This window comes from Miniopterus schreibersii, assembly GCF_964146895.1.
Source record: "Miniopterus schreibersii genome assembly, chromosome: 3".
NCBI lineage: Eukaryota > Metazoa > Chordata > Mammalia > Chiroptera > Miniopteridae > Miniopterus > Miniopterus schreibersii.
This window is the reverse complement of record NC_138103.1, coordinates 7,604,615-7,617,055: the sequence shown is the minus strand read 5'-3', so window position 1 is coordinate 7,617,055 and position 12,441 is coordinate 7,604,615. Positions and strand designations below refer to the sequence as shown.

Sequence of the window (12,441 nt, the reverse complement as noted above, 5' to 3'; positions counted from 1 at the left end):
AGGAAGGCGCCCCCGAAGGGCCGGCGCTGAGAGCCCAACCCGGCATCTGGCGACCCAGGGGTCGTCGGTGCCCTGACAAAGAGCTCGCCCAGGGGCGTGGTGTGGGCCGAGGCCTGACTGGAGTGGGTTCGAGAGGCTCGGGGCAGAGAACGTGCTGGCGAGTGGAGACCGGGGCTCTGGCTGAAACGGGGGCGGGCACCTGAGGGAAGGCAGAGGCGGCGCACGGAGGGAGAACGAGGCGGTTCCGTAAGAGCGGCGCAGCCTCAGGATGCGGTAAAAACTGCCGGGGTTGGAAGCCCAGCCTCAGCCCCCGTCTCCTCGCACCGCGGCGGAGCAGCCCACCTTCGCGGGCGCCCGCACCAGGCTCCGCCCGTGGGACCAGCGGGCGCAGGCGCAGACCCCAAAGGCCCCGTGGGCCCGGCCTCCCGAGCCCCCGCCCCGGGAGACCTGGCGCGTGCGCACCGCCTCTCCGGCGCCACCTCAGCGTCAGCGAGGCCGGGGACGGGGACGCAGCTGGAGGGCCGCAGCCCTCCGCTCCCGCCATTCTCCCGGGGTCCCAGATCGCGACCCGTCCCCACCTACCGACCCACGGGCCGAACAAGCGCGTCGCGCCGGGAATTGCGAGAGCGGGCGTAGGCGCGTCCCTCAGACGCTTTCCAAAGTCTGTCGATAACAACGCGCTTGCGTTCGAAGGTTCGCGGCACGTCGAGAACCACGCTTCTTCCCTTTTAAGAGCTGGGTTGCGGCGAGAGGACCCCTCTGTGCGTGCGCCGCCCGTTCCCTGTGACGTGCCGCGCGGAACCTTGGGAAATGTAGTTTTTCTTTCACACACTTCCCGACTCTTCCGCTTAACCTTATTTTTAACAAACCAAAGTCCTTTTGTGTTTTTAGTATCCTTTTTCATTCCCCAAAGCCTCTGTAAAAGAATCATTAAAAAACGACAACACTAAAAACAGCAAAAGTCCAAGAAGACTGTTGAGGGGGAGCAGTGGGTATATGAGAACTCTGTTTTGTGCCTCAATTTTGCTGTGAACAAAAAAGTCTAATTTTTTAAAAATAATTTTGAAACAAGCAAATCTGTAGACCCAGAAATCGCGCTTTTAGGGAACCTCCGCAGGAACATATTAAGAATGTGAGCAAACATTTAAGTGTAATGGTTTACATACTAGTATCTTACAATTTCTTACATAACCCCGCCCAAAGTTTATACCTGCTTGAATATTTGGTATTCTGGCCAACTCGGTGAGGTTAGGATCATCTGTTTTGTTCACCTATGTAGTCCCAGTACCTAGCACAGTGTCTGGCACATAGTACGCCCTCAATACTTTTGTTTTCAGAGGAGAATCTCAAACTTCAACACACTGTTTCAGCCCACAACTTCGTGCATCACTTTCGTCCATCAAGCGTTCTGTCCTTTCTGGGGCGTCTACCTCAATGAATGGTTTGACCACTTACCCAGTCTCAGCTCTGTATCCTGCATTTAATGAGACTTATGCTAGCAGGGATTTCACACATGCTAGTATCTTATAATTTCTGAATATGGACCTTAGTTGCTCCACAGGAGATATTTGGGACTCACAATAATTTGTTTGAATTTATTTGTAATTTCTGGTGTTTCTACAATAAACCTCTTTTACTTGATTAATTTTTAAAAAGTGTTTTAGAGTATTGTCCACATGTAAGGGATAACTCTCTTTCCCTTCACATCGGAATTCCTCAAACAGAATTGTGGGTCCTTGCTTTTCACTTTCCACTTGGGAACAACGGCCGGATCCAGCACTTGGGAGTTATCCTTGGCATCACCCTTTCCCTCCCCTTACATAGTCAATCCATCACTAAGCGTCTGCAGTATAAAAACAAGAATAGCTTGCATTTGTTGGGCACTTACTACGTATCAGGCACCGTTGAAGTGCTTTACATGTGTTCATTGGTACAACATAGTCAATCCACTTTTCATGTCCATCACATCCAACCTAGTCCAAGGTACCTCCACTCTTGCCTGAACAACTACAAAAACGTCTTGTTTTTTAAAATCCTGCATGCAGAGGTTGAATTACTCATTTCTCACTTTATGACACACTGTCATCATTGGGCTCTGCATGGCCTCTCTCCTATTTTCTGTGTTTATGGCCTTTTTTCTCCACTCCTGCCACCTTCCCCAATGGTGTGTGGGAGTGTCTTTGGAAAACATGTGTTGTTTAGTGTGCACGTATTTTTAATTTACCTAAATGGTACTGTGCTATAAACGTCACTCTATTTCTTACTCTTTCCACTCAGTACCATGCTTTTAAGACCTGTTGTTGTTGCTGTGTACATACTTAGTCTGTTACTTAGAACAACTGTGCAATATTTCATAGTGGGCACCCACATTTTAGTTATTCAGACCCAGGGTGATGGGCCTGCCACTATGAACAGCTCATGCATGCCCCTTGTGGCCTGTGTGGGTATTTTGAGGGGGGATGTATATCCACTAATAGGACTGAATAATATAGCCTCTTAAATTGTCTCCCCTCATCCATTCTGGCTAGAGAAATCTTAAAATTCAAGTGTGTTCGTGTTCTGGCGCCCCTGTCTCCTGCTGCAACTCCTCCTCTTACAATCCATCTCAGCTTTCTCAGTCTTCAGGTCTCTCATACCTGCCACCCCCCTGCCTTCTCCATGGCCTCTGCGAAGGCTGCCTGGAGCACATTTCCCTCTCCTTTCCCTCCATATCTCCTTCTCACCTTCAGATCTCCTCGGCTGGGCCAAATCCCTCTATTATAGTCTCTCAGAGCAACTGTAGACTTCCTGCAATTGTGACAGTTTTGCATTTGTGACAATTTGATTCATGTCTGTCCTATCCCTCTTCCCCTACATTATAAATTCCATGCAGGCTGGGCTCATATCTGTTTATGCTCATCACCGTATCTTTAGCACTTAGCCTAGTGCCTGGCAAATAAAATAAATGTTTGTTAGATAAAGAGTAAATGAAGATGTAATCGCTGCCCAGGGAGGGACATTGAGGGGGAAGCATTTTGGTGGCGTGACTGCTATACAATTTGGTCTGCAGCTCAGCAGGACTGTGGGGAGCCGGCTGGCTGCCCCTCATGAATAGTCTCCCTGGTAGGGTGCTGCCCTGGAATATCGCCAGGGGCTCGCCAACCCTAGCGCCGCCTTAGAGAGAAATCTCTGGCACGTTGACCCGCAGGGTGGGTCGGTTGAGCCAGCACCTCTACCCCCTGTAGCTTAGTTTAAAGATTAACCATTGCTTTAGGGAAGTAGAAGCCTTGCACAAGAGATTTATGACTTTACCTGGAGACATCCAGTCTCGATAAACAAGTGCGGACGTGCAGGAGTTGGAATTGTGTAACGGTCACTGCTTGGGGTATTGTTTGGGTGTACTATAAAAAGCATGTAATCAATAAACTCGGGGCCCAGCCTGGCTCAGCTCAACTCAGCTCTGCTTTGGCTGCAGCCCTCCGGATCCCATTCTTTTCTCTGTGTCTTTCTTTTCTAATCCTCACCCCCTCAATCAGGTCCTCGTTCGCCTGCCGGCTGGCCCCGGCAAGTGGCGCCCGAACAGGGACCTGAAAACCTGGGACGATGGTAGAGGACACCGCTCGGGGGACGTGCACAACGCTACTGGGTAAGTGAAATCGCAGTAGCAGGGAGGGCGGTCAGTATATCGGGAGTAAGAAATCATGGGACAGGAGAATAGTAGGATGCTGTTCGCACAAGTCTTAAAAACGATGCTCCGTTCTAGGGGCGCTAAGGTTAGTACCTCACAACTGCGTACATTTTTGCAGTTTGTGGAGGAAGTGTGCCCCTGGTTCCCTGAAGAGGGCACAGTGAGTTTAGAAACTTGGAATAAGGTAGGAGAACGCTTGCAGGGATATTTTCAGGCCCATGGACCCCAAAAGATGCCAGTAGAAACTTTTTCTCTTTGGAATTTGGTTAGGGACAGCCTTGACCCACGCCATGAAGGCACCCGCATGAATCCTCCCCTAGAGGTCCGTGCTGACTCTGTGAAAGATCCACACTCTAAGGATGTGGCCACCGCTCCCCCGCTTGAGCCGGGGCCTCTTGTTGGCAATAGCCGGCCTGATAGACTAACCCCAAAGGAAGAGGGAGATCTTGAAGAAGCCGCTGCAGTATATGAGAGAGAGAGATATGGGGAGTTTGCATTCCTTTCAGAGGAATGCACAAAAAGGTCTGGCCCTACCCCCTCCGCAGTTACCGCGGAGGAAATGCAGGACATAATGCAGGGAATGTTACAGCAGATGAGAGATCTCTTGCAGGGTCCAGACTCTGGCGGGCGGAGAGGAGGTACTGATGACCCCCCGCCGATAGACCTTAAACAAGACCCCCCTAGTTACCCCGGGACAGGGCCTGGCGCTGCCGCGGCGGGGACTGCCTCATCACCTACAGGATCGGTAGGGTTCAGAGTGCTTGGCCCCCAAGAGCGCGCCCTGCTCGCCCTAGCACAGAAAGGGCCGGGTCAAATCAACGACCCCGGATGGGGTAAAGTAAAGACAGAGATTCCACCCAGATCATCGCTCCAATTAACCTTAGCTCAGGCGCGGCAGCAGGGAGAGTCCTTAGAAGGCTTTGAGGAAGAAGCATCCATATGCTACCCAATTTTTGAACAGCCCGCTCAGGGAAACAATCCCCCGAACAGACTTTATGGGCCTATGGATTTTAAAAAATTGAAGGAACTCAAGCTCGCCTGTGCCCAATACGGGCCCACGGCACCTTACACAGAGGCCATTCTAGACGCCCTGGACACAGAATATACTATGTGTCCCAATGATTGGAAACTATTGGCCAGAGCATGTCTGTCGGGAGGGGATTATTTACTGTGGAAATCTGAGTACACAGAGCAGTGTGAGAAAGTACATCGCCTTAACCTGCGCAATAATATACCCTCAGATTTGCAAGGGCTCTTAGGGGACGGCCCTTTTGCTGATACACCGGCCCAACTTCAGTATGGGATGGGGACTTATGCGCAAATGGCAGCTGCAGCCAAAAGAGCGTGGAAAAAATTACCCACTACCAAAAACGTTACTATGGATTTGACAAAAATTAGACAGGGTGCAGATGAATTATATCAGGATTTTGTATCGCGGCTGCTAGACACTTTACTCGTGAATGTCCTCAAAGAGCCGCTGGAGGCCGCCCTGCGCCCGCAGGACCGCCGCAAGGACCTAGTCCTGGCCTCTGCCCAAGATGTAAAAAAGGAAATCACTGGGCCCGAGACTGCAAATCGAAGCTAGACTTGCAGGGACGGCCCCTCGCCTCCACCATCCCGTCGGGAAACTGGCGGAGGGGCCAGCCCCAGGCCCCGCAAACATATGGGGCTCTGCAGGGGGAGACTTTGGGGAAGCCCCCAGCAAACAATCCATTTGTGACCTCTTCCGAGCCACCTCAGGGAGCGCAGGACTGGACCTCAGTTCCGCCACCTATGCAGTACTAACACCAGCCATGGGAATGCAGACCATACCCACGGGGGTCTATGGGCCGCTGCCTCCAGGCACGGTGGGACTCCTCCTGGGACGAAGTAGCAGCACCATGAAAGGTCTCTTAGTCGCACCTGGAGTTATAGATCAAGATTATACTGGGGAAATAAAAGTATTGGCTCATGCTCCTCATAATGTGGCCACCATAAATAAAGGACAAAGAATCGCCCAGATAGTATTACTGCCCCTCGTAGAACAGGGCAAAATTATGACAAAAAGAACACGGGGAACCCAAGGTTTTGGGTCCTCCGATGCTTATTGGATTCAGCCCATAAAAAGGGGACGGCCAGAGATGGTTCTTTTAATTGATGGAAAGCCTTTTAAAGGCATCTTAGACACAGGAGCAGATGTCTCCGTACTCTCTCAGAAGCATTGGCCTCCCCAATGGCCTCTTCACCCGGCCATGACAGACTTGCAGGGCATCGGCCAAAGTAAAGCCCCCAAGATAAGTTCACGATTATTAACCTGGGCTGACAATGAGGGACATCAGGGAGAGTTTCAACCTTATATTCTAGAAGACCTCCCCGTTAATCTCTGGGGGAGAGATGTTATGGAGCGTATGGGAGTATATCTCCACAGCTCCAATCCAGCAGTCACACAACAGCTATTCGACCAAGGCCTCCTCCCTGACCAGGGACTTGGGAAGGCTGGAGATGGAATTACGGAACCTTTGCAGCCTCAACCACGCCCTAGTCGCGCAGGCCTAGGGTATTTTTAGGTGGGGCCTTTGATATTCCTGTTACCCACGCTGATAAAATAACATGGAAATCAGATCAGCCTGTGTGGGTAGATCAATGGCCCCTATCTGAGGAGAAGATAGCTGCCGCTAGAGACCTGGTGCAGGACCAGCTCCGGCAGGGCCACATAAAGCCTTCTAACTCCCCCTGGAATTCCCCCATATTTGTTATTAAAAAGAAATCTGGAAAGTGGAGATTGCTCCAGGATTTAAGAAAAGTTAATGAGACTATGGAAATTATGGGTGCTCTTCAGCCAGGACTGCCCACTCCTGCGGCCATCCCCCGAGGCACTTTCAAAATAATTATTGACCTGAAAGACTGTTTTTATACCATTCCCCTTCATCCACAGGATTGCAAAAGATTTGCTTTTAGTGTCCCATCAGCAAATTTCAAAGAACCCATGCAACGATACCAGTGGAGAGTGCTGCCGCAGGGGATGGCAAATAGCCCCACCTTGTGTCAAAAATTTGTAGCCGCAGCTCTGTCCCGAGTCCGACGGGGCTACCCCACTGTTTACCTATGTCACTATATGGATGATATATTAATTGCAGCTAGTCAGGAAGGAATTTTACTTAGGGCTTTTGCAGACCTTGAACAGGACTTAAGTAAGCAGGGTTTAATTATCTCCCCAGAGAAGGTGCAGCGCCACCCACCATTTGCTTACTTGGGGTTTCATCTTCAGCCTGACCTATTTTCTTGTCAGAAGGTGTCCCTCAGAGTGGACGACCTCCGTACTTTAAATGACTTTCAAAAGCTGCTTGGAGACATTAATTGGATCAGACCCTATTTAGGCCTAACTACTGGAGAGTTAAAACCCCTGTTTGACATTCTCAAGGGTGACTCAAGCCCGTCTTCGCCAAGACAACTTACACAGGCGGGACGGGCGGCCCTACAAAGGGTCGAGACAGCCATAAAATCACAGCAGGCGACTTTTTGTGATTATAGCAAGCCTTGGTATGCCTGCATCCTGGCCACCACCCACTCCCCCACGGCCGTCCTATGGCAGGACCGCCCACTCCGCTGGGTGCATCTCCCATCTTCACCTGCTCGAGTGTTAACCCCTTATTACGAGCATGTGGCAATTCTTATCCAACAGGCTCGAGAAGAATCTTGCCGGTATTTCGGACGAGAGCCTGCGGCCATCTTAGTGCCTTATTCTCAGGCCCAGATAAACTGGTTATTCCAGAAATGCACACCTTGGGGCATTGCTCTAGCTGAATTCCCAGGACAGGTGGACAATCATTACCCTCCAGATAAACTTTTACAGTTTTTTCTCAGGCATTCTGTTATCTTTCCTAAGATAGTGACGGACCAGCCTTTGCCTGATGCTGACACGGTATTTACTGATGGCTCTTCATCGGGCACCGCCGCCTATGTGCATGAGCAACGAGTTGTCCGATGGACCACCCCCTATTCTTCAGCCCAAGAGGTGGAATTGGCTGCTGTATGTCGGGTGCTTGTTGACTTTGCACACAGGCCTATAAACATCATATCTGACAGTCACTATGTAGTCCGAGGGCTCTCATGTATTGAAACTGTGCCCTTTATTGGCACCACTAACTCCACTGTTCAACAATTATTTCTGGCCATACAAACAGCCATTTTAAATCGCAGTCACTCTTGTTATTTTGGGCACATCCGCGCCCACACTAATTTACCTGGGCCTTTAGCTGATGGCAATAGACGGGCAGATGAAGCTACCCGACTTTACCTCGTCGGAGTGCCCGCCGCCCAGGCATCCCATGCCCTGCACCACCAAAATGCACATACTCTCCGACTCCAATTCAAAATCACCAGAGAGGCGGCTCGTCAAATAGTAAAAGACTGCCCCACATGTCCTGCTCTTACTACTGTTCCCTCTTATGGAGTTAACCCCCGAGGGCTGCTGCCCAACCATCTGTGGCAAATGGATGTCACCCATATCCCTAGTTTTGGTAGGCAAAAATTTGTTCATGTTACAGTAGACACATATTCAGGCTTTATAATAGCCTCGGCCTTGCCGGGTGAATCTAGTACTCAAGTTATTGCTCACTGCTTACGCTGCATGGCCATTATAGGACAACCTAAAATAATAAAAACTGATAATGGCCCTGGTTACACCAGCCAGCGTTTTCAGAATTTTTGCGCCCAACTAGGAATTCAAAGCAAGACTGGAATCCCTTACAACCCACAGGGCCAAGGCATAGTCGAGCGTGCGCACAGCACCCTCAAAAATCAATTAATTAAAATAAAAAAGGGGGAGCTGTACCCCCCAACCCCACAGAATCAGTTAAATCATGCTCTTTTTATTCTTAATTTTTTAATTTTGGATGCTGAAGGCCACTCTGCAGCCCAAAGGCTTTGGCAGCCGAGTTCATCTAAGCACCAAGCCTTGGTGAGATGGAAGGATCCGCTTGATGGGGCTTGGCATGGGCCAGATCCGGTATTAATCTGGGGCCGAGGGCATGTGTGTGTTTTTCCACAGGATGCCAAAGCGCCGAGGTGGCTCCCGGAGAGGCTGGTACGACACGCGTCCCAGAACACTCGAGGACCGGATGAGAAACTTCTCCCTGCACGGCCGAGCCCCGCCTCGACGGAACCCAGCGCCCCAGAACGCGGTGACGGAGACCCTCGCGCGACTGACCGACCAGGCGAGGAGGATGGTGCAGAACCAGAGAATGGAGGTCACTCCTAAACGGTTGTTTCTGGCTATGATAGCCCTGGTCGCGGCCGCCCCTGGAGCCTCTGCGGCGGTTCACTGGGCCTACCTGCCCAGTCCTCCATTGCTGCAACCTGTAACCTGGCAGCATGAGGAGGTGGTGATTTACACCAATGACACCTGGGCAGTGGGAGGACATTCCAGTATTCATATTCAGCCCGTGAAGGCCTCGAACTTTACTTATCATGGGCACGCCAAAAATCAGCCCATCTGCTTTTCAAAAAGCGACGGGGTAGCAGGTTGCTTTAAAAATTGGCATCACTAAGTCTGAGTCCTTACTGCCGGTACTCAGTGGAGTCTTTTCTCTCGATGGCCGTCAACGGCCTTGGGTCTCATCGGCTTCAGATTGGACACGTTGGCATGTGGACCTATGGTATCCCAGTAAGATCGCTGTGGGCAGCGCCACAAATCCCCCGGAAGGGGTGCCTATCTGTGAACCTGATCTCACCAATCGTACAAAGCAACCACATTGGATGAACTGTAGAGGGAAACTTGGTATACTAATCAATGCAACCGGGGGGTCCCCAATCCATGATTGGTCTGCTGCAGGCCCGGAATGGAAGGCCCTTGCTGAGTCCTTTTGGTCAGTGAACCAGGGGCCATTTCAAACTCAACTGTGGCGACTCGTTGCTGCCATGGGGGGAGACATCTATACCAATGACGAGCGGGGAAATACAGCAGTCCTCATGGGGCCGACACAGCAGTTCCGTAAAATACAGGCCTGTGTCCCACCGCCCTATGCCCTACTCGTGGGCGCCCTGAATATTATTCGGGATGCCTCATATTGGCAGATCCAATGCAATAATTGTACCATCAGTAATTGTGTGTATAATGTATCTCTGAACTATCAACTTATGGTAATGTACCAACCCACCTTTGTAATGATTCCTGTAAATGTTTCAGGGGAATGGTATAATGATAGAGGTCTTCAGGTAATCAAAGAGACCACCGAGCTCCTCCTGCGGAGCAAGAGATTTATCGGCCTCCTAATTGCAGGCATTACAGCCCTGGTGGCCGTCATTGCGGCCAGTGTCACCGCGGCCGTGTCGCTGTCTCAAAGTATACAAACAGCACATCAGGTGAATCAACTTAGTGCCAATGTTACTCAGGCACTAGGAACCCAGGAAGCGATAGATTTAAAGATAGAAGAAAGACTTAATGCACTCTATAACACCCTTACTATCATAGGGCGAGAAGTGCAAAGTTTAAAGCTAAGGCTAGACTTAGACTGTCATGCTGATTTTAAACACATTTGCGTGACCCGTAAGGAATACAACAGCTCTTCCTACCCCTGGGACAAAGTGCAAAAGCATTTAGCAGGGGTCTGGCATGATGGCAATGTCTCTCTAGACTTAATACAACTCCATCAAGAAATTCTGGCCTTAAGGGAAGCGCCTAAGATAGACACCTCACTTGCAGAAATGGCGCAATCTTGGGTTGATGGAATGAGGGGACATTTCCTCTCAGCAACAGATTGGAAACATGGAATTCTCGGAGTGGCCGGACTGGCTATTCTCGTTGTCCTTGGTTTTTTAATAACACCCTGCATACTGAAAACACTCATGAAAGATATTAAAGTCCTAAAAATAGGACTACATACTCTCCACCTGCATACCCGCCCAAAAGCCTTAGAGCCTAAGTCTTTAGTTTAGAAAAGAAAGGGGGAGATGTGGGGAGCCGGCTGGCTGCCCCTCATGAATAGTCTCCCTGGTAGGGTGCTGCCCTGGAATATCGCCAGGGGCTCGCCGACCCTAGCGCCGCCTTAGAGAGAAATCTCTGGCACGTTGACCCGCAGGGTGGGTCGGTTGAGCCAGCACCTCTACCCCCTGTAGCTTAGTTTAAAGATTAACCATTGCTTTAGGGAAGTAGAAGCCTTGCACAAGAGATTTATGACTTCACCTGGAGACATCCAGTCTCGATAAACAAGTGCGGACGTGCAGGAGTTGGAATTGTGTAACGGTCACTGCTTGGGGTATTGTTTGGGTGTACTATAAAAAGCATGTAATCAATAAACTCGGGGCCCAGCCTGGCTCAGCTCAGCTCAGCTCTGCTTTGGCTGCAGCCCTCCCGATCCCATTCTTTTCTCTGTGTCTTTCTTTTCTAATCCTCACCCCCTCAATCAGGTCCTCGTTCGCCTGCCGGCTGGCCCCGGCACAGGACCAGAAATTCCATTTTGTCAGCAACCTCTCAGGATAGACTCCTTCTGATGCAACTCACAAGGGACCAAGGTATAAACCAGGAGTTTGCCGAGTCATATGGGGAGAGTCAGAACTGTGGAGCTGACCAGAACTCCCTTTGCCTGGGCAGCAAGTCCCCCTTCCTGTGAGAGAGCCACAGCAAGGCAAACAAATCTGGGACTTCCTGGTCTACAGTCTCAATGCTTCAGACCATCACATCTGAAATGCTTTGCCAAAGAGCCTTGAAAAGTCTTCACAGGGTTCTTCACCGAAGGTCTCTTGAGGATGCAAGGAGGGAGTTACATTGCATAACTTCCTAACAATCCCTTTACAAATCCCAGAGTTCCACTGCTGAGGGCAACGCTCACCTCACTCCCTCCTCTTTGCTCTCTCTGCCTGCAGAATTGGCTTTTTGCATGGGGGCTTCAGGCACCTTCAACGTAAAGCCACCTACCCATCTCTCAGCTTGTCCCTGATCACGCTCACCCATCATCCACTTGGGGGAAACAAAGAAGGCTCTCTTTTAGGACCTGCCACCCATGGCAGGCAGGTGGGGGCAATTGTAGGTATTCACATTTAATGGTATCTGTCCCCAACACATACAACAGAAGCCATATCAGAAGGTGGTATAGTATGCATGGAACCCAGGAGGAAGGAGATGAAATAAATTAACTCTTAAAAGTTCCCTTTCCTCAGCACTTCTTTGAGTTTTTTTAACCCTCACCTGAGGATATTTTTTCCATTGCTTTTCAGAGAGAGTGGAAGGGAGAGAGAGAGGGAGGGAGGAAACATTGATGTGAGAGAGACACATCAACTGGCTGCCTCCCACACATTTGATCGAGCCTCCAACCGAGGCAAGAGCCCTTGACTGGAATTGAACCTGGGGCCCTTCAGTCCACAGGCCGATGCTCAAACCACTGACCCAACCAGCCAGGGCACCCCACCACTTCTAAAAGAGATATATACTGTGAAAAAGTGAAACACTGCACAGATCTAAAATCTACAATGGACAAAATAAAAGTTCTCTGCAATCCTGGTCAAGGATATAACCAGCATTCTCCACCCTCCAGATGTTTAGGGAGAGTTTGGTACACATCCCACTGCTCTCCCCTCTAGCTATGCCCCACTCTCCCACCACCCATTCAACCTGCAAGGGGCTGGTCAACCCCGGCAAGAGATTATTTGAATAGATTTTCCTCTGTAAGGATGGAGTGATGTTTCAGATAGTATAAGCCACCAAGCGACACTCAAAGGTCACCCTGACAGATCCCAAGGATCCTCTAGACATTCCTCAGGATGCCACCTTTGAAGACCAGCTCTCCATAGAGGCCCCT

The 12,441-nt window shown here is 50.3% G+C and overlaps 2 protein-coding genes across 3 annotated transcripts in view; one reads left to right on the top strand and one right to left on the bottom strand.

The window, feature by feature from the left end:
* LOC308555132 (SAGA-associated factor 29) overlaps positions 1-765 on the bottom strand; it is a 33,607-nt gene extending 32,842 nt beyond the window's left edge. The window contains exon 1 of one of the 2 annotated variants that reach the window (XM_081133008.1): positions 583-765. The gene's annotated coding sequence lies outside the window, so the exon portion shown is untranslated. Of the gene's footprint in view, positions 1-199; positions 396-582 lie in introns of those variants that run through there. The other variant, XM_081133007.1, reaches the window with a different exon arrangement.
* The window catches only part of LOC308555136 (nuclear protein 1-like), a 74,214-nt gene that overhangs the window by 46,107 nt on the left and 15,666 nt on the right, over positions 1-12,441 (top strand). The gene's annotated exons all lie outside the window — the stretch shown is intronic.